A 27,481-nucleotide genomic window follows, 5' to 3' on the forward strand; every position below is an offset into this window, starting at 1 on the left:
GATGGACAAAATGCCTGATAAATACTCTAAGCCTGAGGAGATTATCACCGCAGCCAGAGACATAGCTGCTCTTAAAACATGCACAGACCTTTTGAGCAAAACACCTGAGCCTACAGAAACACCTTTCCTGTATACCCTCAAATACTCAAGCCAAAGCCATCACAACACCAGGTCAATAAGAAAAAATTGGAGGATCATTCAGATGGATCCACAGCTTCAGAAACTTTTCCCAGAGCCTCCCTTGATAGCATACAAATGAGGCCGGAACTTCAGAGATCAATTAGTGAAAGCTGAACGTATTCAAGAACAATGCCAGGCGATACTATGGACAAAAAAAATAGGTACTTTCACCTGTTTGCATTGCTGAAACTGCAATAACATTAAAAAAGGAGATTACATAAGACATCCACGCACAGGCGCCAAGATTAAACTTAAACACTACACCACGTGTGACACCAAAGCTATGATTTATGCCCTTAATTGCGTTTGTGGCATATACTATGTAGGCCGAACCACAAGGAAAATTAAGGAAAGGCTCAATGAACACAAAAGTAACATCACACCAACAAACTACGTTCCCCAGTTGCTAGACACTTCACTGAGAAACGCCATACTGCGTCTCTGCTTCGATTTCAAATCTTGGAAGTGGTCGATCGAGCCACACGGGGTAGCAATCATGCCAAAAGAATTGACTAACGAGAACTCTACTGGATTGACAAACTAGACAGTGTGAGTGAAGATTTCCACCTAACTGCCTTCTTATAAGACACAGATCTAACAGACATTGGAATCCACGGTGTTCAATTGCCCATCCAGATGACATTGTAGTACTTTCGGAGGAATACCAGCCCTTAAGACTTAAGACACACTTCCTTTCATTTCGACCGATGGCCACAAACCGAAAGAGATAGTAGTAATGCTCCCTCCATCACAATTTAATGCAGCTAATTCACCAAAAGTTTCCACATCACCTATAGAGAATCTTGAGAGTCACTCTATTTAGCCGAGAGTTGCACCAACATGACCTGAATTACCCGAGGTAGTAATCATGAGCTTGTGCACCTGATTACTTAATACTGATTTACGTCAACACTGGGCCTTATTAATAGGATATTGCCAGACATATAAGTTGTCTATACCAACAAAATTATTGCTAGACTGTGAATATGAATAATTGTGCTTATACATCATCGATATTCGTTGGAATAGATGGCACGTAGCAATCAGTGCATGCCTCATATGCTCTCAATTGAAAGATCATAGTGATTTACTCTGTGTACTTTGCTTCTAGACTTTGTTCCTATATGCTACCTAACCAGATTGTGAAAATGGGTGCCCCATACTTACACATAGCCCACTACAAGACAAACCTATAATTGTATTTCCACTCCACAACATCACAACATAGGCACGTTCATTATTACCAGCTTCGCCAGGGCCTTACACAGGTGCATCGTTTATCAGATACATTGAACCTTATCACCTTCTGTGATCATTATCCCTAGTACCCATGGATACCTGTTCCTATCAACTCCTTTTCCCACAGTGGCAGTAGTACCATCCCGCCACAGTAACTTCCTTACCAGCAATTTTAGGATGCCCTCTTTTCCATTTCCCATAGGGGATTACCTTATACATTAAGCTCTATTTTGTCACATTAGCCTTTTACCAGCAACCTTTCTTGAAATTCTGCCCCGCAATAGGGACATGCGCTTAGTCTATTCCATTCTTTATTCTCTATTTTTGGCTTTATTCAGTCGAATTAGTTATTCAGTAATTCAAGTATTCAGTAATTCAGTTGAATTAGTTACGAGACACGCAATGGCGTCAGATGTTTACATCTGACGTCATCTCGCTCACGTTGTCTCGCAGCCAGATACAGTCATGCATCCGTGCATCCGGGCTTCAGCTCCCTACAACTGGGAACGCCACTGAATCTGCCTTCCTCCCACGCAACCGAGCCACTCAGGTAAACGCAGTTCTCTTTGATTCTAATTTAGAATCCTAGTCGAATAATGGACTATTTTATGAACCCTTAGTCACAGATTCTTAAGGGACCATTTCCATGGTCCATGCGGTTGTCCGATTTTACGGGCCATTACTTTCATAATTAATTTCAGGCTCTGAATTACCTGACTGACACACATAACGGAATGTTTGTCATGACATGTCTCATATTATTTAAATAAAAGGGGCCAGTTTGATTAATGACCAGCAACGCTTACCTCGTTGCACTAAAAGAATATTTTTTTGAATATTTTTGAATCTTGTGCAATACTATCAAGTAAGGTATAAGAGGAAGTTGTCACCTTACACTTCTTTACACACAAACAGCAACGCAGATGGGGCCTTTGACCGTGCGGTTCGACATACCCTTCTATTCTTGAATTCCAATGGTGAAACCTTGAGGATCCCACAAGGCTAATGAAGACCTAGATTGGACTCTAACTTCATATTTCTGGACACTACCCACGCATGTCCAAGCTTTCATTTGGGAGGTAAGCTTAGCATGGTGACATATTTGCACCTAAAGGTATTATTACCCATAAGCACATGCAGTACTCTATTCTAAGTAGAGCTATGTTCCCATACAGTAGAAAGTGTTCAAGTCACACAGTTTTTGTACCCATAAGCCGGTGCAAAATACTAGGAACACTCCCATGAAGTCTGCCATTGAACCAACCCTAGAACTGAGGTTCAGCTCCACTCGAGGAGGGAGGTCGCAGATTCCACTATTTAATAATCCAAATGATGTTTGTGTTGGGTTTAAGTCTGAGATGCATTCAATTGTGCATTTATTAATATCCCCAGGTACACAGAACATAACCCTAACCACTCCAGCCACAAAACATTGATTCTTACTTGGCATAGAAACACACTATAACACACTGGGGCACCAATGTGAGGTGGGGTCTCTCTCCAAAAAGTGATGATACTGTAAAACTCATTATCATCAGCATGAAATCTGATAGACATGTATTTCTTTCGTAACTTACAGCTACCAGAATTGGAATTGCAGAATTTTTTTAATGTATCTACAAGTAACCACTCCTGATAAAGGAAATTGTTTTTCCGAAACGTGTAAATGACTGGGACAACCACGGTCCGTGATTGGTCCACACCTGGTGGGCCTGTTTGTGAGCAGATCTCCCATTGGGTCCTCTTCATTTTGGCACAAAGGAGATTCTGGATAAGAGAAGGCCCCAAACACCCACAAAAGGTCGATCTCTTGAAGGTCTCACCGAACCTAGGATAGGATCCAAGCATCCTGAAACTAAGAAGTCAAGTCAAGGAACCTCTGGTGACCCACTGGAAGGTTTGGCACCCTGAGCCTGCTGTTGTCCCACTGGACCCCTCTGCATCTGATCGAACCAGAAGGTCTGCAAAGGCGCTTCCACCCATTTGAATAGTGGGACCAACTATTCACAGCACCGTCATCTAAACCTGCAAGTAAGCCTCTTCGGAAGTGTCCCTGGGCCAACCAGTGTGTTGATCAGCTTGCGCAAGACCTTTGCTCTGAAACCGGCACTGTTTCGAGGAGACCCTTGAAACTTGGCACATCGCAAGCTATGTGTTCACGGCACACTCACACCGAATTTCGTATACTTGGCATTCCCAGGTTTGGAATAAAGAGCGTGCCCGAACCAGAGTACCTGTCCTTACCGTGTGTCGAAAAGCTGTGGTGATGAACTTCGCAGGTGCCTTGCTGCAGTGCTCCTCTGTCCTTGGAGCCTATCACAGTGAAACTGGCCTGATCCATCCACCAGGACATGAGAAATCGCCACTGTCCCGCCAGGGTATCATCACTGTAACTTCGCCGCTGAAATTCGTAGAGCCGCACAACTGCCGCATTTGAACCTACAACCGAAGTGGACTCTACTGACGAAGTTTGGACCAGAGTGCGTCAGGGGTCAGTGAGTACTTGCAACCCTTACTGGTGGCCCCGAGTGCATCCACCCACTTTTACGCATGAGCGTCCCCTGAGGGCCACTCATCTTGCCACAGGTAGCCTGTGCTACCATCCCTTCCCCAACTCCTGGAATCTGTTCTGCCCTTTTGGGGAGACCCTCCACAAATAGTCAGGACTTGTTCTTCATTACCTCACCTACCTTCCTGAGCTGCTACAGACCCTATAAGAGACCCTGCTTCACCCTTTTGCACTATCACATGCACCAGCATTTGAAAGTACATTGAGCACTAGGCTCCTCTCTTCGTAGGGATGGACTGCCTCTCAGTTAGGGTCTATTTAATGAAGAACTGCCTAAAGACTATTTGCACTGCTTGCTTCCTTCCCTTTTAGGTTGTGGACCCCACTCTGTGCTTTTAACCCTTTAGACCACTTGGTATTGTATATATGTGTTATAGTAGTGTTTTACTGATTTGATGCATTAATGTTGATAATTGCTTTGTGTTTGAGTTCAAAGGTCTTGAACAAATGTACATGTATTTTTATTATATATACACCAGCCTGGGAGTGATTTGTAGTGTCCTTTACTCTGTGTGCTCATTGAGGTCTTTCAGTCACCCTCACCCTTCCTGAGATCTAGTCTTGACCGCCGCCAATGCTCCCTTGATTGGTCTTGCTTGTCCAGAATGTTACTCTGTTGCAAGAAACTAGGCTGGTCCTCTGAACCTCGGCCCACCAGGTCAGAGTTCAGAAATCAATCTTAACAAACACTCTTGAAAATGTACATAATAATACAGCCAAATGCTTTTGATGGCAAAACTAGTTCTATGACCAGATGATTGAATCCATCAGTGCAACTGGTGCCTAAACTATGAGCTGATCCCATACTCCTTGACATTCTATCTCATTACCCTGTTGCTTTATACCAGCTACCCTGAAAGTGAAATGGCTGCAAACTACAATATTCCACCTAGTTTGCTCAGTTCTCTGCTTGCTACACCATCCACTCTGCTTAGTCTCTTACTCGCTTTCCTCTTACATAATGAATACACAAAGCTAACTAGGGGTTTACACCAAGTAGTGATCAATAGGTCAATCCAGCCTGTATATCTACATATCTACTACAATACCATACACTGTAGTAAGCCTCCATAGCTTGCTTTTTTCAAATTATGATTACATTCTATATTAGCACCTGCAAGAGGTTTGCAAGGGCCCTATCTATGTAAGCTTCCTCTGGATCTTTCTAAGCTGGGTCTAGGCTATCCACATTGTTAGTTCTAAGGAGGGGTCACATGATGTGCCTTCCAGACAATATTCCAACTCGTCCTAACTTATCTCAAGCCCTAATGTTCATCTCCCTGTCTCTTGCTATATGCCCCTTGCTACTCCAACCACCTTCTCACTTCCTTCATCCTACTTTGTCCTCCTCTGTCCCTCCAATGTCTCCCTTTTTCCACACGCTACCTCCACCTTTCAATGCTACTTAATCCTGCCCTCCCACTACTCTCTCCTCTTCACTCTATTTCTGCTCTTCACATGGCTACACTACCCTCAACACACGACTTATCTTCCCTCTCCAGACTACACTACAACCCTACCCACTTTCTTCTCACTCAAACCCCTTTCACTCTCTCAATCACTTTCCACTTATTCTCTTTTCTTTCTCTACTACTCTCACTCACCCACCTAGAATGCACACTCACCACACATTACCACTTGCTCTCACCAAGCAATAGCTCACCTTTTTTCCTAATCACCTCCACACTCCAATCCATCGTCCTTACTCCTGCAGCTCTCTTTATCCACCACCACCTTCTGTGACCTCACCTGAGTCAGAGAAAGAATATTCATCAGACCTATCTAGTTCAGAGTCCAACTCGCAATCCCGACCAGGAACCTCAAAAAGCAGAGCACTGTCAACTGGTGAAGACCAAAAACTAGCAGCCTCAGGTAGTATCTGTCATGATGCCTACTCCCGGGGACCCAGACCAGGTCCAGCATCCCTGGAAGCAGGCAGGAGAAAGAAGGAGAAAAGGTTAGAACAAGAGCAATACCTTTGATCCTTACCTGAATTCCCGATCCATCGCGCCTTCGAGCTGGAAGAAAGAAGTTATTTTATGCCCGTTGCCTCGCCTGCTGCAGCGCTGCGCTGAACTCACATTCCACCGCATCCTCCTGCATGTTCCCACCGCATTCCGGCACCTAAGGAGTAGACAAGAACAGCAAGGTGAGCCAAGGGAATCACAGAGGAATATTAGTAACCCCCCCATAGACTTACCTGATTTTACCACTGGGGGTACTATTCCTCTTCACGGGTCGGTGCAGCTTCCACTGCATCTTCGCCGAACCCCGGCCCCTAAAGGGAAACAAAAGAACAGCAATGTGAAACAAAGGGACTATCAAGGGGAACCCTCCTCACCACATTAGACTTACCTGATTTTACCACCAGAGGTATTATTTCCCAAGACTTCATACTTTCTCTCAGTGCCTGAATAAGGGAGAAAGCAACATGTTACATATTGACATTATTTATCGAACTGTGTTGGAAATACAAATCCTTACCAGAATATTACCTGTTGCCACGAGGAACTCTTCACTAGGGTCAAGCTGCAATCTGAAAGGAATCGGACAAGAGTAAAAGTCAGGCATTTGAACTCTTACGAACTACATACTTTTCGGAGTCAATATTGTTCTGGAACTCACCAATTCCTTCGAGCCAGTGAAGCAACTGGTTATCAACGCGCCTCTGCGCTTAATGCAGGATGGAGAGCTCATCTTTTCAAACCATCAGGTGAGACTATAAGAGGGGACATCAAAGGTGATCCGTGGGGAGAACAGTGGGGGGTGGGGGGATTTACACTCAACTCCACGGGTGGTTAATTCCCTTTCTCCATTTGCAGAAGAATATTCCTACGGGCCAAGCAAACAAAGCTAGGTGGGCCAGTCCAGTCCGTCATCTCGGCCCTATGCGTCACTTTGGTGGAGACCACAGCTGTCCAGTTCAGATCGACGCCTCTGTGGGAGCCAGGTGAGCGTAACAGAACACAAAGCCTACCCACAAATTCCCACCCGGGCATTATGGATACCTCAGAGACTGACCAATTGGCCAAATTACTAGGGGAATTGAGGGCTGAAGTGCATTCCGCCTGTCAAGAAACCATTGCTCTTAGGAGAGAACTGATTTTGTCAAAGGAGCGAACTGATGACCTTGCTAGGCAACTATTTCAAAGCCAGGCTGGACAAGCACCCCTAACTGGTTCCGGGGGAAATCCAGCTCCTGTGTTATCGGGTAACCCTGTGCAAATAAATCTACCAGGAAATATTCCATTAGCTCCACCCGAACGCTTTGCCGGAGATCCCAAAAGGTTTGCCGTGTTCATGAACCAATGCCGCTTGCACTTTTTATGCAGACCTGGAGCCTTCCCAAACGAACAAGCCAAGGTAGCCTTTGTATTGTCATATCTCAGCGGCAGTGCAGCTGATTGGTCAATTCCACTAGTTACTCAGGATGACCCAATTCTTCGGGATTTTCAGGGCTTTCAAACGAGCATGGAAAGACTATTTGCCCGGCACTCCCAAGGACAGGCCCTGGATAACGATCTTTTGTCCCTACGACAGGGTAACCAGGACCTTCTATCCTACATCGCGACCTTTAATAGGTTGATAGTGGAAAATGTATGGCCGGAGGTAAAACGAATCACGTTATTTCATCGAGGGCTTCGAGGAGAACTCAAGGATGTCTTGGCTCAAGTCGTGAACCCACCTCAAGACTGCGCTGAATATATAGACTTAATGGTCCAGTTAGATCACAGACTTCAGAACAGAAAGGCTGATCGAGCCAAGTTTGAGAATCGGATGTTGGTCGAAATCCACGCTAACCCCAAAGGAGCAGATGCTTCAGAACCCATGCAAATCGGAGGGGTTAAAGGACCCTTAACCCAGAAGGAAAGAGAAAGGAGACGTCAAATGCAATTGTGTCTATATTGTGGAACTTCTGGGCATTTTCTACGGGATTGCCCTGTAAAACCACCCAAGAAGGTGGTAGGAGCTGCTGATAAAAGCTATATGGAGTAAGACTCGGGAAACGACCATGCCCGACAAGCGTAGAGGTCCGCTTGCCGAGCTTGAAGAAGGATACTCAGACCTCGCATTTCATCATACCAATGGTCCTCGTAGATCCAGGGCAGTCATTGCGTATGCATGCAGTAAGGGCATACATTGATAGCGCGGCCATAGGAAACTATGTGGACTATGAATTGGCTTCCAGGATGAATCTACCTCTTTGCTGAAAAACCACCTCAGATGTCATCACCACAGTCGATGGAACTGAAATTGCCTCTGGGCCTGTAACTCATTCCACCGCAGAGATGACACTGTTGGGTCAGGATGGGCATCAAGAGACTATTGTGTTTGATCTAATCAAAGCCCCACAGTTCCAAATAATACTGGGGATACCTTGGTTGGAAACACATAATCCTTGTATTGATTGGTGAGAGAAGAGAATAACCTTCCCGGATTGTGCACAAACCTGTTACCCAAAGAAAAATCAGAACGCAGGCCTGGCCACAGTAACCACAGCAGTCATGCAACTACTTCCAGAATACCAAGAATTCCAGGATGTCTTCCAAAAAGAACAGGCAAACACCTTACCTCCTCACAGATCGTACGATTGTCAAATCGATCTCATACGCGGTGCACAACCCCCTTGTAGCAGGATTTATGCCCTTACGGAACCTGAGAACCTTCACCTACGACAATACTTAGACCAGTACCTTGCCAATGGCTTTATTCGCCCATCAAAGTCCCCTGCATCTTCAGCTTTGTTCTTCGTGCCCAAAAAGGAAGGTGACCTCAGAATATGAATAGACTACCGTGCATTGAACCAGATAGCTGTTAAGAACTGATACCCATTGCCTCTGATCCCTGAACTACTAGACCAAGTGAAGGACGCTTGTATATACACTAAATTAGATCTCTGGGGGGCATACCATCTGGTACGTGTAAAAGAGGGCGATGAATGGAAGACTGCTTTTCGCACTAAGTATGGGTTATTCGAATACCAGGTGATGCCTTTCGTGTTGTGCAATGCACCAGCAGCCTTCCAATACTTCATGAACGATGTCCTTCGTGAACTCATTGACGTTTGTGTTGTCGTATATATCGATGATATTCTAGTATACTCCTCTTCAGAATCTGACCATGTGAAGCACGTCCGAGCAGTCCTTGAGAAATTGCACCAGCACAAACTATATGCAAAACTAGAAAAATGCATTTTTCATGCCAAAGAAGTTGAATTCCTTGGGTTTATCCTGACCCCAAGGGGAATCCGAATGGACTCATGAAAGGTGGACGCAATCCTTAAGTGGCCATCACCAAGTTCAGTTAAAGGAGTACAAAGCATGCTCGGCTTTGCCAATTTCTACCGCAGATTCATCCCAGATTTTTCACATGTCGTACATACCATCACAGCACTCTTGCGAAAAAATAAACGCTTTATGTGGACTGAAGAAGCTGAAAATGCCTTCCAAGAGCTGAAAGCGAAATTCACGTCTGAACCTGTATTAAATCACCCGCGCCCTGACCTTCCATACATAGTGGAAACTGATGCATCCAGTCTAGCCATGGGAGCTGTCCTGTCTCAAAAGGACCCTGAAACTGGCCAGCTTCACCCAGTAGCATTATGGTCCAGAAAGTTCTCGGCACCCGAGTTAAACTATGCGGTTACCGACAAGGAGTTATTAGCCATTAAATCCGCCTTCAAGGCTTGGCGGCACTATCTTCTCGGTGCCAGGCATACCATTACTGTGATCACCGATCACCGGAACTTACAGCATTTAAAAACAGCCAAGGCCCAATCGTCACGTCAACTCCGATGGGCATTGTTCTTTGCCGAGTTCGATTTCGTGATAACTTATTGACCAGTTTGTAAGAATGGTAAAGCAGACGCCTTATCCTGAATAGGGATGGGAGAGGCAGAAGTGAAACCAGAACCAGTACATATAATTTCCGAACAAAGGATTCTTGGCATGACTACTCTACAGACACTAGAGGACATTCAGGTAAAGATCCAGCAACTCTTTGATCCTACAGCTCTGCAGGAATGGGTAAAGAAAGGCCCGGACTACTCTGTCACCAATGATCTGCCTTATTACCAAGGGCGGCTATTTTTGCCACACAAGGAACTACAAGAGCTAGTCATTTCCCGTTATCATGATACCCTAATGGAGGAGCACCCAGGTATTGCAAAAACTGAAGCTAAAATTAAAAGACAATTCTGGTGACCCACCTGGCGAAAGGATATTAAATCATTTGTGATGTCTTGTGGCATTTGCGCCCAGAACAAAAGTCAAAAGAAAAAAACAGCTGGACTCTTACAACCTGTAGACATTCCGCCTACACCATGGCACACCTTATCGTTAGACTTTATTACTGATCTATCTCCTTCTAATGGATTTAACACCATTCTAAATATTGTGGATCTTTTTTCCAAGATGGCCCACTTTATTCCTTTAAAAGGATTACCTTCAGCCTCAATCCTGGCCAAAGAATTCCTCGAAAACATTGTTCGCATACATGGATTTCCATCCGTGTTGGTCTCTGACAGGGGCAGTCAATTCATCTCACATTTTTGGAAGAAATGTTGCCAATTGGCGCAAATCGACGTGAGATTATCGACCAGTCACCACCCCCAGACCGATGGTTAAACGGAGAGGACCAACCAGACTCTTGAACAATACCTGCGTTGTATGTTACATCAAACTGAGAGTAATTGGAAGGACATTCTTTGGATCGCAGAATATGCATACAATAATTCAGTACATTCTGGAACTGGACAAAGCCCCTTTTATACCCTATATGGCTCCATCCTCGAACCTCCGACCTTGACTCACCCCAACACTTAGAAATGCCCGCAGTGGACCATCTACACGCTACGATTACACAAGCCTTTAAGGCGGCAACTGCACATTTAAAACAAGCGAAGGAGAAATATAAGAAAGATGCTGATCGGCATAGAAGTGATACTCCACAGTACCAGATAGGGGATCAAGTATGGTTGGCCACAAAACACATACCTCTCAAGGGAACGCAGACCTTTAACCCTAGATATTTGGGACCTTACTCTATTAAAGCCATTTTCAATCCGGTGGCCATCAAGTTGGACTTACCTGCTAATATGCAAATTCACCCCGTCTTTCATGTGTCACTTTTGTAGCCAGTGCAACCAGGGACAAGACTAACCAAGCCACCAGACCCCATCCTTATAGACGGGGAGCCCGAATTTGAGGTTAAAAACATCCTGGACTCCAAGATGGTGAAGTCAAAACGTTTTTATTTAATCGACTGGAAAGGTTACGGACCACAGGAAAGGTCTTGGGAACCTAGTGACCATGTGCATGCACCTCGATTGGTGAAAAGATTCCACCGAAATTTCCCAGACAAACCAAAACCACGGGGAAGAACGACTTTAGGAGGGGCCTTAGGGGGAAGTGCTGTCATGATGCCTACTCCCGGGGACCCAGACCAGGTACAGCAACCCGGAAGCAGGCATCAAGTTATTTTGGGCAAGCCCAAAAACCCCTGCTAGGGGCTGTTTGGATGCGGTCCTGGTGCCTATGGCGCAGGACTGACTCTCCATATGAGCCTGGCGCCATAGGCACCAGGCTCATAGAGTAGAACTTACCTGATGCAGACCATGCTGCAAGCTTACCTGATGCAGACCAAGCTGCAAGAGCTCCAAGCCAAATGAGGCTTGGAAGGGACTATTTTACCTAGGGACTATTTTTTACTCGGGCGGGGCTGGGGAGGAATACTTACCTGGGACTACTTTGCAGGCTATTTAAACCACGCCCGAAGAGCAGCACGCGCTTCGTGTTATTCTGCATCCAGCAGCGTAACGCTCACCGTGCCTGCAAGTCTGCATCCAGTCTTCTGCCACGCCCGCCTCGAGTTTGGAGCTCCTAGAAAAAGGGAGAAAGAAGGAGAAAAGGTTAGAACAAGAGCATTACCTTTGATCCTTACCTTAATTTCCGCTCCATCGCGCCTTCGAGCTGGAAGAAAGAAGTTATTTTATGCGCGTCGCCTCGCCTGCTGCAGCACCGCGCTGAACTCACCGGCCGTCGCAGCATCTTCACATTCCACCGCATCCTCCTGCATGTTCCCGCCGCATTCCGGCACCTAAGGAGTAGACAAGAACAGCAAGGTGAGCCAAGGGAATACACAGAGGAATATTAGTAACCCCCATAGACTTACCTGATTTTACCACCGGGGGTACTATTCCTCTTCACGGGTTGGCACAGCTTCCACTGCATCTTCGCCGAACCCCAGCCCCTAAGGGGAAACAAAAGAACAGCAAGGTGAAACAAAGGGACTATCAAAGGGAACCCTCCTCACCACATTAGACTTACCTGACTTTACCGCCGGAGGTATTATTTCCCGAGACTTCATACTTTCTCTCAGCGCCTGAATAAGGGAGAAAGCAACAGGTTACATATTGACATTATTTATCGAACTGTGTTGAAAATACAAATCCATACCAGAATATTACCGGTTGCCACGAGGAACTCTTCACTAGGGTCAAGCTGCAATCTGCAAGGAATCGGACAAGAGTGAAAGACAGGCATTTGAACACTTATGATCTACATACTTTTCGGAGTCAATATTGTTCTGGAACTCACCAATTCCTTCGAGCCAGTGAAGCAACTGGTTATCAACGCGCCCCTGCGCTCAATGCAGGATGGAGAGCTCATCTTTTCAAACCATCAGGTGAGACTACAAGAGGGGACATCAAAGGTGATCCGAGGGGAGAACAGCAGGGGGTGGGGGGATTTACATTCAACTCCACAGGTGGTTAATTCCCTTTCTCCATTTGCAGAAGAATATTCCTACGGGCCAAGCAAACGAAGCTAGGTGGGCCAGTCCAGTCCGTCATCTCGGCCCTACGTGTCATTTTGGGGAGACCGCAGCTGTCCAGTTCAGATCGACGCCTCTGTGGGAGCCAGGTGAGCACAGTATCCCAAAGAGATCAAATGAAGAAAGGGAAACAACCCCACTAAGACAACCCTTTTTAGGCCAGGACAGAATAAGAAAGGAACCAGGACGGGCCGTAGGAAAAGACATAACTCAAAAACCAGAAATCAGATATCCGAACAGGAGAATTGAATAATCAACATCTCTAACTGTAGACGTAACCCTCCTGAGACAAGAGTCCTACAAAAGGGCCTTAGAATCGTGCCCACGTTTGGAACTAATTTCTTCAACAGCAAGGTTGACACATTCATAGTTATCTGCAAAATGAAATTAAGAGCTTGCTTTTCATTGTATACCTTCTTTACCTCACAGTACCTTTGACATCTTCTATGAATCTGTTCTCAGAGACCTAAGAAAAATGGCCTATAATGCACCCAAATTTCGCAATCTAAGCAAAAGCGACCTTGACATCATCATAAACATTTGTGCTGACGACACCATCACCATCCGCCCTGCGGACAAAGTGGGTGCTTTGGTCATCCTGAACACAGAGGAGTATCAACTAGAATGTTCGAGACAACTGAGTGACTCGAATATATATAATATTCTACCTTGCGATCCCACCAATGAGATCACTAGCAATTTGAAATCCATCCTAGAAATGGCAGAGGAAAATGAGTAGATCAGTGAGAACACCAAAGCATTTCTTACACAAAACTCTCCTAAAACCCAGCACTCCAATCTTTCATCTAAAAACACAAGTCATTGGCACAACCTCCTGGATGACCGAAAGTAGCAGCCACTAACAGCATCCTCCAACCTCTCTTTGTCTAAATTGACACGATACTGCAACCGATAGTACAGAAATATCCAACTTACATCAAGGATAAAACCGACTTTCTTAATAGATTTACCAGGATACAACTCAACAAACAAGATGCATAAGTCACAATTGATGTGAACAGTCTGTACACCTGTATCACACACTCTCTAGGCCAACAAGCGGTAGAGTGGCTCTTACTATAAGAAGATGAAGTGGTAGCGCCCAAGGAATGGATTATGATACTTTTGGAATTTATCTCCCAAAACTCATACTTCCAGTACAATAATTCATACTATTTGCAGACGAGTGGTACAGCCATGGGAGCTAACATGGCACCGGCATATACAAATGCATTTATGCTTAAGTTCGAAGACGATCATATCATTAAACATCCTGTCTGGTATCGCTATATCAAACAATGGGGAAGATACATAGACGACATCTTCATGGTGTGGGGCGACACAAGAGACACATTGGATGCATTTCGGACTTACTTCGATATGATTGACAAGAGGATTCAGTTCACACACGAGATCGGGAAACAACACATCAACTTCCTGGATGTACAAATCTCCCCTAATGGACCTACTTTTAACACCAATGTATACCACAAACTGACAGACCGTAATAATCGTCTACACAGGATGAGCTTTCAATCTCATGCTACCATCAGAAGTCTGCCATACAGCCAACTACTACAAATCAAAAGGATTACCAACACAGAAGCCATGAATGGGCATGAAAAGAATAAAATGTTGACGAAATTTAAAAAACAGGATTACAATGAAGATGAATTGCGTGTGGCAGCCAACAAAGCAGCAACAAAAGAACAACCGTCTCTCCTGTCCTCCACTAACAGCACCACAAAATTAAACAACCCATTGGTCTTTGTTAGTAAATACAGTACCCAAACATCAAGAATCAAGAAAGCTATACTGAAACATTGGCCTCTTTTGACATGTGACAACAAACTTCAAGATCTATTCAAGGACAAACCAATATATGCATACCATCGAAGCAGCAACCTGAGAGACTTACTTGTGAAAACATAACCCAAACAGATCACGAAGATAAAGACCAAAAAGAAAGGCAGTTTCCCTTGTTTGTCATGTGGGAACTGTAATAGCATTATCAAAGGCAGTACTGTCACACATCCCAGGACAGGAGGAAAGATTGCCATCAAGGATTACTGAACATGCATCTCGCAAGGAGTGATATATTCTATCAAATGTCCCTGCGGTCTTCTCTATATAGGGCAGACCTGTAGGAAAGCCCAATTGAGATGGAATTAACACAAGTGCAACATTAGAACGAAGAACCTGCAATCACCAGTTGCGTGACATTTTGAACAAACAAGGCACCAGTAGTCACAAATTGTATTCCAGATTCTGGAGGTCATCGACTCCACCCACATCATAATCAACCTTACCAAGAGACTGCAACAAAGAGAGGATTACTGGATAGAAAAACTGGACACGGTGGCTCCCAATGGTTTGAATGAGGAACATCATCTACAATTATTCTTTTTTTCTCGTATTGCCATGTTTTTTTCAGGAGTAATATTTAATCTGGCATGATACACTCTAATCCTACCAGTTCAGTCACAGACACACTTCTGCACTATTGCAAACATCGATTTGCAGTGCATTGTTTATATGACTGGACGCACTTAGAGCCTTCAACAACCAGTAAAGATTTATTTACAGAGTGCTGCTGTACTAATCTATTAGACATATCAATATGTGATGTCTGATATATGGAATACATCATTCATGTTTCAGCTTTATTCTGGTCTGTTGCTATCTAGTAGACATGATTATAATCAGTATGTTACTCATACTGTCATTCATTTTCAATATGCAAGGATAACTTTCTTTGTGACGCCTTTCTGCCGGCATGGAGCATTGCCAACTCGGTGGGCTTGCACAAATGCATACTCCAGTAGTTACCTTGACAACGACAGATGCAGTTTACCCCATCTGGATTCATACAACACTATGGGCCTCATTACACAGATGGTGGTAAGGGTTTACCGGTACCAGTAAGGGTACCAGTGCCGGTAAACCCTTACCGCCTTACTACGAGGTCCCTTTGTGGGACCCTACCTTAACGGCTGGTTTTACTAGCCGTTAAGGATGGGACCCGCAAAGGGACCTTGGAGGTAATTATGGTACCGCAAATTACCGCCTTCCCCATTTCCATTGAGCTCTATCGGGGCAAAAATGGGAATGGGGAAGTGCCATGATGAATGGGGAATTACCGCCCCCACACACCTTGTAATAGGGCAGTAATTCCGCCATTCACCATGGCAGACTCGGTAAAATACTGGCGGCAACCATGGCACTAATAGCGCCATGGTTACCGCCGTCCGTGTAATGAGGCCCTATGTCTCATTACGTTTCAGAGCGTGGTCTCCATGATCACACTTCAGTATACACAAGATACGCCCCGCAGCCGTATTCTTCGTTTGAACTGCATGCGGCACATCCAGCAAGGATAAAGAGCATTCACCTGCTTTTCGCGGTAAGCATTCACCCCTCCTTTCTGACTCACATCATGACTATACTTTACAGGATTTTACAATTACGCTGATATTCTTACAACAGGCACAGGCTTAAAATTGCTGTCATGAGAAACACTCTTAGAATTTGAATGTGTACGTCGCATTACAACTTGCCTCCAGGATATTAGGACCCAGCTCATCTGTTTATAGAATATGACTGGAAATACAAAACAGAGGTAAGGGAGACTTTTTGCCTCTTCAGCTACTGTATTGTGGAATAAAATTTGATTTATTTGGTTGTTGGTTTATGCAGTAAGAACATCACAAGATAATTTTACATATGGTACCTTATATATTATTATTTTTCTCACAGAGCCTGAATTTAGAAATTATTGCATATATGTACGCATCCTTTCGACTTCAAAAGACTGTAACTACTTCCATTCCTTCATTTGGTCATAATCTTTGTTTTGAAATGTTGACTTTTACTTATGTGTACCTGCATTATGTAGCAATTCAGCTGTTAGAATACATTTTCTTTCTAAATAAGCATCTGTTTGCTATTGATATTGTATAACTCTCCCTGAAGAAGCACCTCAGTCCGAAATGCATCGACGCTAGTTGCTTCTCCTTACTCATATAAAGAGAATGAACTCTAAGTAAAGGTGAGATTTTTGCACAAATCCGACATATTTAAAATTTTGTTGCTTAACAATTACCACAGAATAAATGAGGAAAGGTATTCAGTAGTGTTTACTACAATTCTTGGTCAACTCAGGTGTGGTGTACATTGGGTCTCTGGGGATCACCAATTACCTTAGAAGGAACTACATGTGTATTTCAAGAAGGTTGATTAACTAAGTAGTGCCCACCCACACCCCTTGTACTCTCACCCGAGTCATCCACATCTTCATATTTTCTATAACTGTTCTTATACTCCACCTCCTTCTCCCTTTGGGTCTCCCTCCTTCACCAATCTGATGCTGTCTTCCCAACTTGGGAGGTGTTACAAAGGTCAGAGTTTACAAAACAGCAGCTTTCCCCATCCCTTTTCCTTGTACAGGGCCGTTGTGCTGCAATCATGGTGGCCTGCATTGGTGAATGTCCCAGTTTCTGTTTGGTTGCCGCGTTGTGGTGCATTCCTACTAAGTATTTGGAATTTAAGTTTGGTGCTAAGCCTCACACCGGTGCAGAAACATAACTCTCTCAGAGGTGTGAAGGCATCATGAAGCAAGACACAGACAACAGATTCAAAGTTCAAACAAATGTAATTTATTCACTTAAATGTCAGAATGGTTGAAGGCCTAACTTGCCCTATGCTAAGGTTGGAGTTTCCTACATAAAGAACCTAAGGAAAGTCTGAGTCAGTAAGTTCAACTTAAAAGTCCTCTGTGTCCAAAACCTATACTTGCCCTCACAATTACAGCTAAACAATGTGTAGGGACGTCAGTAATACAAGAAACAGTGTTCAAAGTAAACTTCTAAGATTCTTCCAGCTCCAGAGTTGCTTTCCAGCTCCCCTTCCCCAAGTTATAATTGTTCTTTTATAACATGCTTAATCCCGGAGACCAGTTTCTAAGCGCAAAACCGGGATTCAAACCTGTGTTGCTTTGCATTGTCTTGCTTCAAAGACAAACGCGTTACACCTGAGCTATACTGCAGGTCAACACAGTTCCACAGAGTCTCGGGGTTCCCTTCCCCAAGAAGACAACACAGTTCCAAAATGGCCTCAGGATTCTCTTCCCTTAAGGCCTCAACAAAATGTATAAAGTCTTAGGTTTTCCTACCACAAGACATCAGCTTGCTCAGCTTGCCAACTTGAACTTAAATTCAGCCTCTCAATATTCAAAAGCAGTTCCAGGTCAACTTTATACTCCTTCTAGTTCTTGACAGTTCTTACAGCTTGCCTTTTTCTGCGTCATTTCAGCAATCTCTTTCATGCACTTGTATTTGCTCTTTGTATATTTCTTTGGCTTTCACGGATAGGGTATCTCCGTTCTAGGCATAGTTGTCCGACCACACGGTACACCCATCACAGGTCACACAACCGGTCACCCTAGGCTTGCTTGCCCACACATGTTCTTCTGTAACTGCCCCTGTGTTCTGGTTCACACTCGTTTGGTTTCTCCTGGCCAACCTTTTGGCTTTGTCACAATGTCATTTCCTCTTTGCCAGTCTTTTGACTTTGCCACAATTAGTTATTTGATACAGTTTACTTTTTGGTACTCTTTTCCCATCACCACACCTTGCCGCAGTGCTCTTACACTCCTCAGTAATGTGCCATACTTGCTTTATATTGCATTTCATCAGATCCGTTTTTAGCTTTCAATACATTGTATTCGTTCTTCACACCAACTTGTTGTCTGTTCATTGGGTTATTAAAAGTTGTCATATGTTGGTTAAAAGCTTTCTTTTAGTTCGATATGTAATAGTTTAAAGACCTTTGCTCACACTTCATCTTATTTGTAGTATTCATCATAACCTTTTACTTTGGTTCGCAGTATCTTGCACATCATCCTTCGTTCATTCGGCATTCACTTTTGCCATGTATTAGCACCAGGAGGGCCTCTGTTTGAGTGTTCCCTTATTCCTCACTGACCAGTCCCTGCCGTCTCTTCCGGGCGGCTGTATTCTCTTGCTCTGCTCTGCATACACATTCTCTGTGATTTGCGAGCACCGCTCGCAGTTCTCTCCTCTCTCTCTCTGGGTTTCCGGCGGCTCCGCTTGCTTCCCCCGGATGCTTCTAGTGGCTTACAGCTATCAGATTTCTTCCTTGGCCCACAGCTCCAGCTGCGGGCACTGACCAGTGAGGCTCCCAAAACTGTGGCCCTCCTGGCCCTGGTGCCAGAGTTCCTTTCGGTTTCCTGTCTGGCATCCTGGTTTCCTGACAGGACCCTCCTTCACTGCCTCGTATTCCACAAGATTTCTCCCTCTTCAGAACTGCAACACTTGGCCCAGCTTCTCTCCTGCTGGTCTCTCTTCTCACCTTGCCGGCTCCACCTTTTATACACCATCAACCATTTTACAGGTTGCAGGTGTGAGTCCTCAGGCTCAATTGCCTGACCATAATTAGTGAAGTACTGTGGACATGCCTGACCCTTACACCAGTCTGTAGGCCTCTTCCTTGTCTCAGTACTAGAGTGTTGAAATGACATGTTAGTGCACATTACTCCTAGTTACCTCTTCCTCGTCCCAGTAATATATAGGAGTGAATGAGAGGAATGAGTGGAAAGGGTTTGCAACAGCCTATAAAGGCAGGTTGAGAGTGAAGTTTGTCCTCACTTGGGAAAGGGGGATACTGTGTCTTGCCTGTGGATATGCTCACCCCAATCCCCAAACACACTCCACCCAGGTGATCCTTCCTCATATCTCTACCCCCAGGATCAGGATCCAAAAGTGATGGCCTTTCCCTGCCCCACCTGAGAAGAGGATCCAAGGGGAGTCTCTTTTTGCAGTGTGCTGCATTTCTCCATGGCGTCACATCTCTTCTGTCCCTCTGCTGACTTTCTAACAGTGCAGAGGGCAAGTATGTGAGCCCACATTCAGGTTCAGCAATGTGTAAACACAAAATACATAGAGACACATAGGAATAAAGGTGTTACTCTAAAAAGAAGAATTGCCATCACAAAAATAGAGGAATACATGCATTCACAGTAGGACAGCCTCATAGGGTGACCTGATGTGTTCAGAATTGTTAGTGGCACTAGGTTTTAAAGGTGCCAAAGATTAATATGGCAAAGGGTGAACAATTTTTGGTCTAGTGGTAGACATTTGGACTGCATGTCCATCGAGCAAAGACAGAAAGATGGTGAATGAATATTAAAAGATTGAAGGGGTTTTTGAAGATTATAAATGTATCTTTTGTTTAATGAGAAATTAACAGTCTCTAGAAGAGAGGGTGTTATGATGAATTTTTTGTGTAGTTGTAACAGGCACCTGCCAGTGGTTGAGGAAAGGATTGAATGACAAAGCCTAAGCATGATAATGTTGTTCGGGTAATCAAAGAAAAGCGTGTTTTGTTTTGTTCTGAGAAATGCACCATTTGAATATGGGTATATCCATAGGGGCTTGTATAAGGCAGAAGGCTGATGAGATGGTCCTGATAGGAACCAAAGGGTTTTTATTGTTGTAGTAAAAGTGGACTATTATGGATAATTGTGTGACCTAGTGGAAAAGTGGTGAGAGCATAGGATGAACTTAGTCTCAGACCACGGATAGTTATGAACAAAGAGGGGGGCAGATTACCTCCATGAAATTAGAGACAGCCATAGAGTAAGAAAACATGGCAAATGATCCAGGAGTGAATAATAAAATTGGATCATGGAGGACAGTAATGGTTCTCATTAAAAGGTTTAGGTTAAGTAATATCACAGATGACAATATACTTTGATAGGGCTCAATGGAGTATGAAGTGGTGCTTTCTTTAGGAGCATCACGCAGTAAAAGAAAACAAATATTCTTTTAGTTTACATGACAATAATTTAGAATCACCCAGCATAAATAAAGGAAGATTGGAAAAAGTGTCAAAAATGATAGGTAGATTTTGGGCCTTTTTTGGCATACGTCCAGAAAAATGAATTAAGAGAAGATGAAAATAATAGATTTATCTTAAACCATATAGGAGTAAAAGAGCTCAGTTAAAAAAAAATTGACTGCATTTGGATGAAAAAAGAAAATGATGTAAATAAATAAATACATTTTTAAAAAAACGATGAAAGAGAAAAATGAATGAAGGAATGATTAGATGGATGAATTAAGGAGCAGAAAAATCAAACCCAGCATAAAGTAAGCAAAAACTTCAAATTTTACTAAAAGATTGTATCAATGAGGGCTACAGGCCAACATTGAAAATATTGTGCAGAGCAATAAAAAAGAATTAGGAAGTAACAGAGAACCAGAAAAGGACAATTTGAACAGAGCCAATTTAAAAGGAAAATACAAGGTTAAGTATATTACCATTTTTTGAGTGCCTATAACGATGTTGGTTTATGTTCCATATGAAAATCGTGAACCTTGCGTGCATGTAGGAGGAATGTCTGCATGGCCTTAAAAAGGGAAAAAAAGAAAAAAGAGGTAAGTACACTACAAGGTTGTGGAAACACTATTGATCATTATTAAGAGTAAGCGAACCCAGCGGAGTGACAGAAAAAAGAGGCAGATAGAGACACAGTGCCGTCAAGTGTGTAGCCATTTTTCCCAAGATAGGTGCAAAAGAGAAAAGCAAATAAATGAAGCATGAGCAATTCAGACAAACACAGAAAACAGAAGTCAAATTGAAGGTGGGTAACCATTTCTGTATTTATGGGATGCCAAAGAAGGTCGACTCAGCAAATGTATAAAAATGTATAGAATAGGCAAACAATGCGGTTTTATGAAATAGTATGAAGTCACAGAGTAAGAATTGGTGCCATAGTCTAGAAAAACAGGGGTAGAATAGATTGAATGTAATGGGGTAAAGAGGGAATGATGTGCAACAAAACGTTTTAGTTTGTCTCAACAGGCGTTTTAGTTTGTCTCAACAGGATGATGACAAAGCACTGAAGGAAAAGACCATGGTCCAACACGATCGGGAGAAAGATGGAGAAGTGAAAGGAGAAGCATTTACAGCTGAGCGGGAAGCATTTTCAGCATAGCGGCAAGCATATGCAGCAAAGCAGAAGGAAGAAAAAAGTTTGGGTTAGGAAGTAACTTGACCTCCTCATCTGCTACGGATGCGCCTAAAGGATTGAGAAGACAACAATATATATCTTTTTTATACTTTTTGATTATGTATCATTTTAAGTGTCTCTATGTAAAAGGGCAGTAATTGTATATGAAAAAAAGGAAGCCCAGATGACATAAGGGCAGAGCGAATGAGATATATTACACAGACTGAATGTTTATTGTAAACAAATCAGATTCCAGCAGGCTGGCCAGATACAGTAAGATAAAAGACAATATGTACAAAAAGGGCGATAATTAGGAGCTTTTGTATACACTGAACGAAATTGTCTGATAGCTTTGTCTAGGAGGCAGGGATGACCAGAGGAGGTTTTAAGAGTTCTTCTAGGAGGCAGGGACATTCAAAAAATATTGCTTAGGTCTAGTTTGTTTATAAGGAAGGTGAATTTTAATAAAACACGCAAATAAGGTTTTTAAGGGGTTGGGTTGAAAAAAAATATGTGATGATAGAGACATACTTATTTAACAAAGAAAACTCATTCAGTTTTATATTACAGATGGACAACAAGGGTTCTATATGACTCAGAGAATTGGCAGACTATAAGCACGCAAGGAGAGAGAGAAGTCACACACAGAGGAACCCAACTAAATGCCCTGTTTAAATAACCATTTGTCTGAATGTTTCTGCAAAGGACTCCCCCATCCTTGTGTTGCCTTGCTAAAATGCCCCTTCTTTTGGACTTATTTGAACAATGGATATGAGTGCTCTATGGAAAAAGAGACACTCAAAAGTGAAAGAACTCACCTGTGAATAAAAGGCATAAGGACTTGCTGCAAAACAGCTAAAAAAAGGAGCACAAAATTGACAGGATACAAACGGTCCTCGGATACCAAATAGAGATGAGTCGGGTGGAAGACATGTGAGGGGAAAATGTATTGATGAGAAGAAAAATACATTTTGAACTCTAATGATATTCCTGGGCAAGAGAATGGGAGCAAGAAAATAAATTGTCGTGGGATGGAAGTTGCAGAAAGGATGTGGAATATGAGCCACAACATGAACAAAATATACGCAGAAAATGGGCTAAAGGGTTACCTCTAAGATTGACCAAACTCTTGAGTCATAGTGGCTGTAGAATTATCTGAGGCATATATTTAGTTTAAAGTAAATTGGGGAATGGAAGTAGGGCTCAAATAAAAGTAACTAAAAGTCATTTTTAGGGACGCATACATGTTTAGACTAGGAGAGTATAATGTGTTAGTACTGACGTTGTAGAAATGTGTTAGGATAACTCTTAGATTGAAGTAAATTGTTTATAGAAAAAGGTGATTAGGTCAGAGATGTGTAGGTACATTGAAAATTAAGGAGGGTGGACATGGGTGTAGTTGTAAGTATTGAGTAGATGACTAAATACTATACAGAGGGGGGAGTGTAAAGGAATGAGTATCCCCTCCTCACAAACTGAATGTAGTGGAGATAGACCCCCTCTACCTCAAACCGAATGTCAATAACCTATAAGGTTGATCAATGTGTACAAATGTTGCAGAAATTAGAACTATAGTGCTTTGCAGAGAAGCGCTTTAAAGAACGATTCTTGTTTATGAGGTCAGAATGTCTTGAATGCTATAAGGCTTGTTAAGTAGTACATGCTAAGTACATTTTACTAAAAAACTAGACTTGAATTGGACCAGGTATCAAAATATGACAGGAAATAGGGTGATCCACCCTTTTGTGATAAGTCAGGCATGGTCAGGCAATTCCCAAAATGGTGGATTGCCGTGAGCCATGATGACATCAGTGGAGATCTTTTTTATAAAAAGTTCATGCAGGGGACAAACGTGAGGGGAAATGAGTGAGTAGAACCAGTCTAGACCAGGTCTCAGTGGCAAATAGATTGGCGAATCACAAGTAAGAAAGAAGAACAGCACATTGATCATGCCATATCATGCCATAAAAGTCAGTGAATCACAGATAGGAAAGTGATTGTACCTATGACCAGACCATTACCTCACCTCCCTAGATGTGTATATAAGGATGGGTGGGTATAGTAGTTTGAGCAGAGTTCCAGAGATGCCCTTGCTGATGATGTGTTTTGCCCAGCTGGAAGAAAAAACATATCTTTTGAAAAACCTGCTTCCGCTTCATGATGTGCCTCAAGAGTTCCTTTCCTCATCCAGGAGTGCTGGACCCAGAGAAAGATGGTGTTGGGACATTCTTTACACCAACCTTTGTCATTTTGAGCTACTCCACCTTTAAAGAGCATTAGTGGAGTAATGTAGGCTCTGTGGTGGAAGAAGTACAGCGTTTGAAGTAAACTAGATGATACAATTGCTTTAGAAGTCCACATTGAAGGCCATTCAGTTGGGGATCATTTAAGAAGCAGTCCATGTTCCAAGCCTCTAGGCATTTAAGTAAAGCACCATCATTTGACATAGAAGAACAGACTTTATAGCGCATGGATGATGTAACATTAGGGTAAGATAAATAAAGAAGTCTTCATGCCTGATAACCATTCATATTAGAAACTAACAAATCATCATTTTCCACAATAGCATTAATTAGACTTACATATTGCTGCAGAAAGGACATTGGTGCAAGAAATTTGGCCATTAACTCATCAAAAGTAGGAGGAATAACCTGAACAAACAGCTGATCTACAAACTTAATGCCAAGAGAAAGCCATGGTCTGCAACAGATATTTCTTCTGTTAATTTTTATCAGGGGGTTCATCCAAATATACTGTGATATAAACTGGGATCTGTCTGTGCTTAACGAGAATACATATGATCATCGATATATGATAGAAACATTAATGCTAGTTCTGGTAAAGCATCTATTATTTTTCATGTATGGACAATCCATAAGGGCATGGGGGAGACCATCGTTTTCTCTATAAAAAACCAGTTCGGCACAGTTGGATTTGTGGGTACAAACCATAATTGAGCTTGTCTTAGAGCAAAGGCTGAATGATATTTTCTATAACCGGGGAAACCAACTCTACCTTGAGACCTATGGTTCTTCAGTTTACACAATGAGATTCTCTGTTTCTTTTTCCCCCAAAAGGAATCTGAGAATACACGATTCTAATAATTTACAAAAAGTGGCAGGGATTGGAAGAGAGAGCATATATATAGAGAATAAAGTATAATAGATGAGGTCATCATTTTAACAGCTTCATGTCTACCCCACCAAGATAGGAAAAGGGGTGACCATGTATTTGTTAATCCTTTCACACTGGTTAGGATATTTGCTTTATTTTGTTTAATAATATTCTTCTTTTAGGACCTAAGTGGCAGAATTTCAGACTTATCTGTGTTGAGCTTTTACCCGATGCAAGGGAGAATTGTGTGTTAATACTGGTCAAATGGTATAAACAATTATCTGTTATATTCAGTAAAAATAGTACATCATCTGCATAAGCAGCCATTTTAATCTCAATATCTTTATATTGAATACCATGTATATTATCATCCAGTCGGATTGCTTCTAGAAAGGGTTCTAAAGCTAGGATAAACAGAAGAGGGGAGAGAGGACATCCCTGGCGAGTACCACTATGAAGAGGAAAAAAGGAGGACATATGATTATTAATAAAGATTGATGTTGTGGGATTAGAATAGAATACTTTGACCATATATTTAAATGAATCAGGAATTCTATGCCAAGTAAGGGCATCAAACAAAAATGTCCATTCAACTCTATCAAAAGCCTTTTCAGCATCGAGTGGTATTGCTGCATATGGATCAGGAGAACTTTGAATGATGCTAAGGATGTTTGTAAATAATCTAATATTGGCTGAAGACGTTCTTCCTTGGGTGTGTTAGCACTATATTGAGAGTAGTGTTTCTAATTTCATATTGAGTTGTTGTAAAACCTTTAGGAGAAAGGATTCACTAACTTGTGTCTACATACGAGAAAAGTAGGCAATCAGTACTATGAATGGCCCCCTCTTCATCTACACCAACCAATGTTTCTTTATGAATTCTGCACTTTAGATTTGTATTAACCACTAGACAGGAAATCTGATGCATGGGTGCTATTAGGCAGTGCCTCAGATGAGTATAGCTTTTGATAGAATTTTGAGAAGACTTGTAAGATGTTCTTGTCTGTAAGAACTCTATTACCCTCATGGTTTTTGTTTGATTATGGTAATTTTTGTTTTGCCTTTTTTGCTTTGAGATATGCTGTTAATGATTTACCAGATTTATTAGAGAACTGATAAATCTTGCATTTATACATTATTAGATTGGCACATGAGTTTTCTGTAGCTAAGTTATTATACTGTATTCTAAGTTTAATGATTTTTTTGAGGGGTAGGGGCTGAATTAGTACATATATATTCAGATTGTAGACATTTGATTAGTTTGAGAATATCGTCTGTTTCTTTATTAAGTTTCTTCTTTTTAGTGGCCAAATAGGATATAATCAGGGTAATTCATAGATTTCAGCGCAGAGGCAGCGCACGCGAGCAGTGCAGAGAGGTAGCGTGTGCCGGCGTGCACAAGCCGTGCACGCTAAACAGCATTCTGGCGCACCACGTATTCATGGAATATCAAAGCCATTTTGAGCGCTGGTGCAGAGAACATCTTGCAGCGCCGGTTACGCCCCCAAGAACGCCCCTTGTGCAAGGATACGGCATTGAAATCCCCAATTCAGCGCAAAGGACCGTGCTAACCCTGCACCAGTTCACAGGGCCGGGACAGTGCATTTCGGGGGTGCGCGGGCAGTTTCACACGCGATAGGGCTTTGGCGAGCAGGGTACGTGTATTCTGAGGGGTGCAGGGGGAGTATCACATGTGATAGGGCTTGTGCGAGCGGGTTACATGTATTCTGAGGGGTGTGCGGGGAGTATCACAAGCAATAGGCCTTGTACGAGCGGGGTACGTGTATTCTGAGGGGTGCGCAGGGAGTATCACACGCGATAGGCCTTGTGCGAGCGGGGTATGTGTATTTTGGGGGTGCACGGGGAGTATTACACGTGATTTCGCTGGTTGAGTGGGGTAGGTGTATTCAGAGGGGTGCGCGGGGAGAATCACACACGATAGGCATTGGACGAGGGGGTACGTGTATCTTGGGGGTGTGCGGGGAGTATCATATGCGATAGGCCTTGTGCGAGCGAGGTACATGTATTCGGAGTACATGTATTCGGAAGGGTGCACGGGGAGAATCACACGCAATAGGCCTTGGGCGAGCGGGTACGTGTATCTTGGGGGTGCACAGGGAGTATCACATGCAATAGGCCTTTTGCGAGCGTGGTATGTGTATTCTGAGGGGTGCGTGGGGAGTATCACACGCGATAGGCCTTGTGCGAGCGGGGTACGTGTATTTTGGTGGTGCGCGGAGAGTATTACACGCAATTTCGCTGGGCGAGCGGGGTACGTGTATTCTAAGGGGTGCGTGGGGAGAATCACACACGATAGGCCTTGGGCGAGCGGGTACGTGTATCTTGGGGGTGCGCGGGGAGTATCACATGTGACAGGCCTTGGGAGAGCAGGGAGTAACACACGCGATAGGCCTTGTGCGAGCGGGGTACGTGTATTTTGGGCGTGTTCAGGGAGTATTAGACGCGATTTCACTGAGCGAGCGGGGTACGTGTATTCTGAGGTGTGCGTGTGCAGT

General features: G+C 43.2%; 1 long non-coding RNA gene across 1 annotated transcript in view; it reads right to left on the bottom strand.

Moving 5' to 3' along the window:
* Positions 1-27,481, bottom strand: part of LOC138570250 (uncharacterized) — a 378,134-nt gene that overhangs the window by 124,704 nt on the left and 225,949 nt on the right. The window lies entirely within an intron of this gene.

This window comes from Ambystoma mexicanum, chromosome 1p (genome assembly GCF_040938575.1).
Source record: "Ambystoma mexicanum isolate Mex_15411 chromosome 1p, UKY_AmexF1_1, whole genome shotgun sequence".
Lineage (NCBI taxonomy): Eukaryota > Metazoa > Chordata > Amphibia > Caudata > Ambystomatidae > Ambystoma > Ambystoma mexicanum.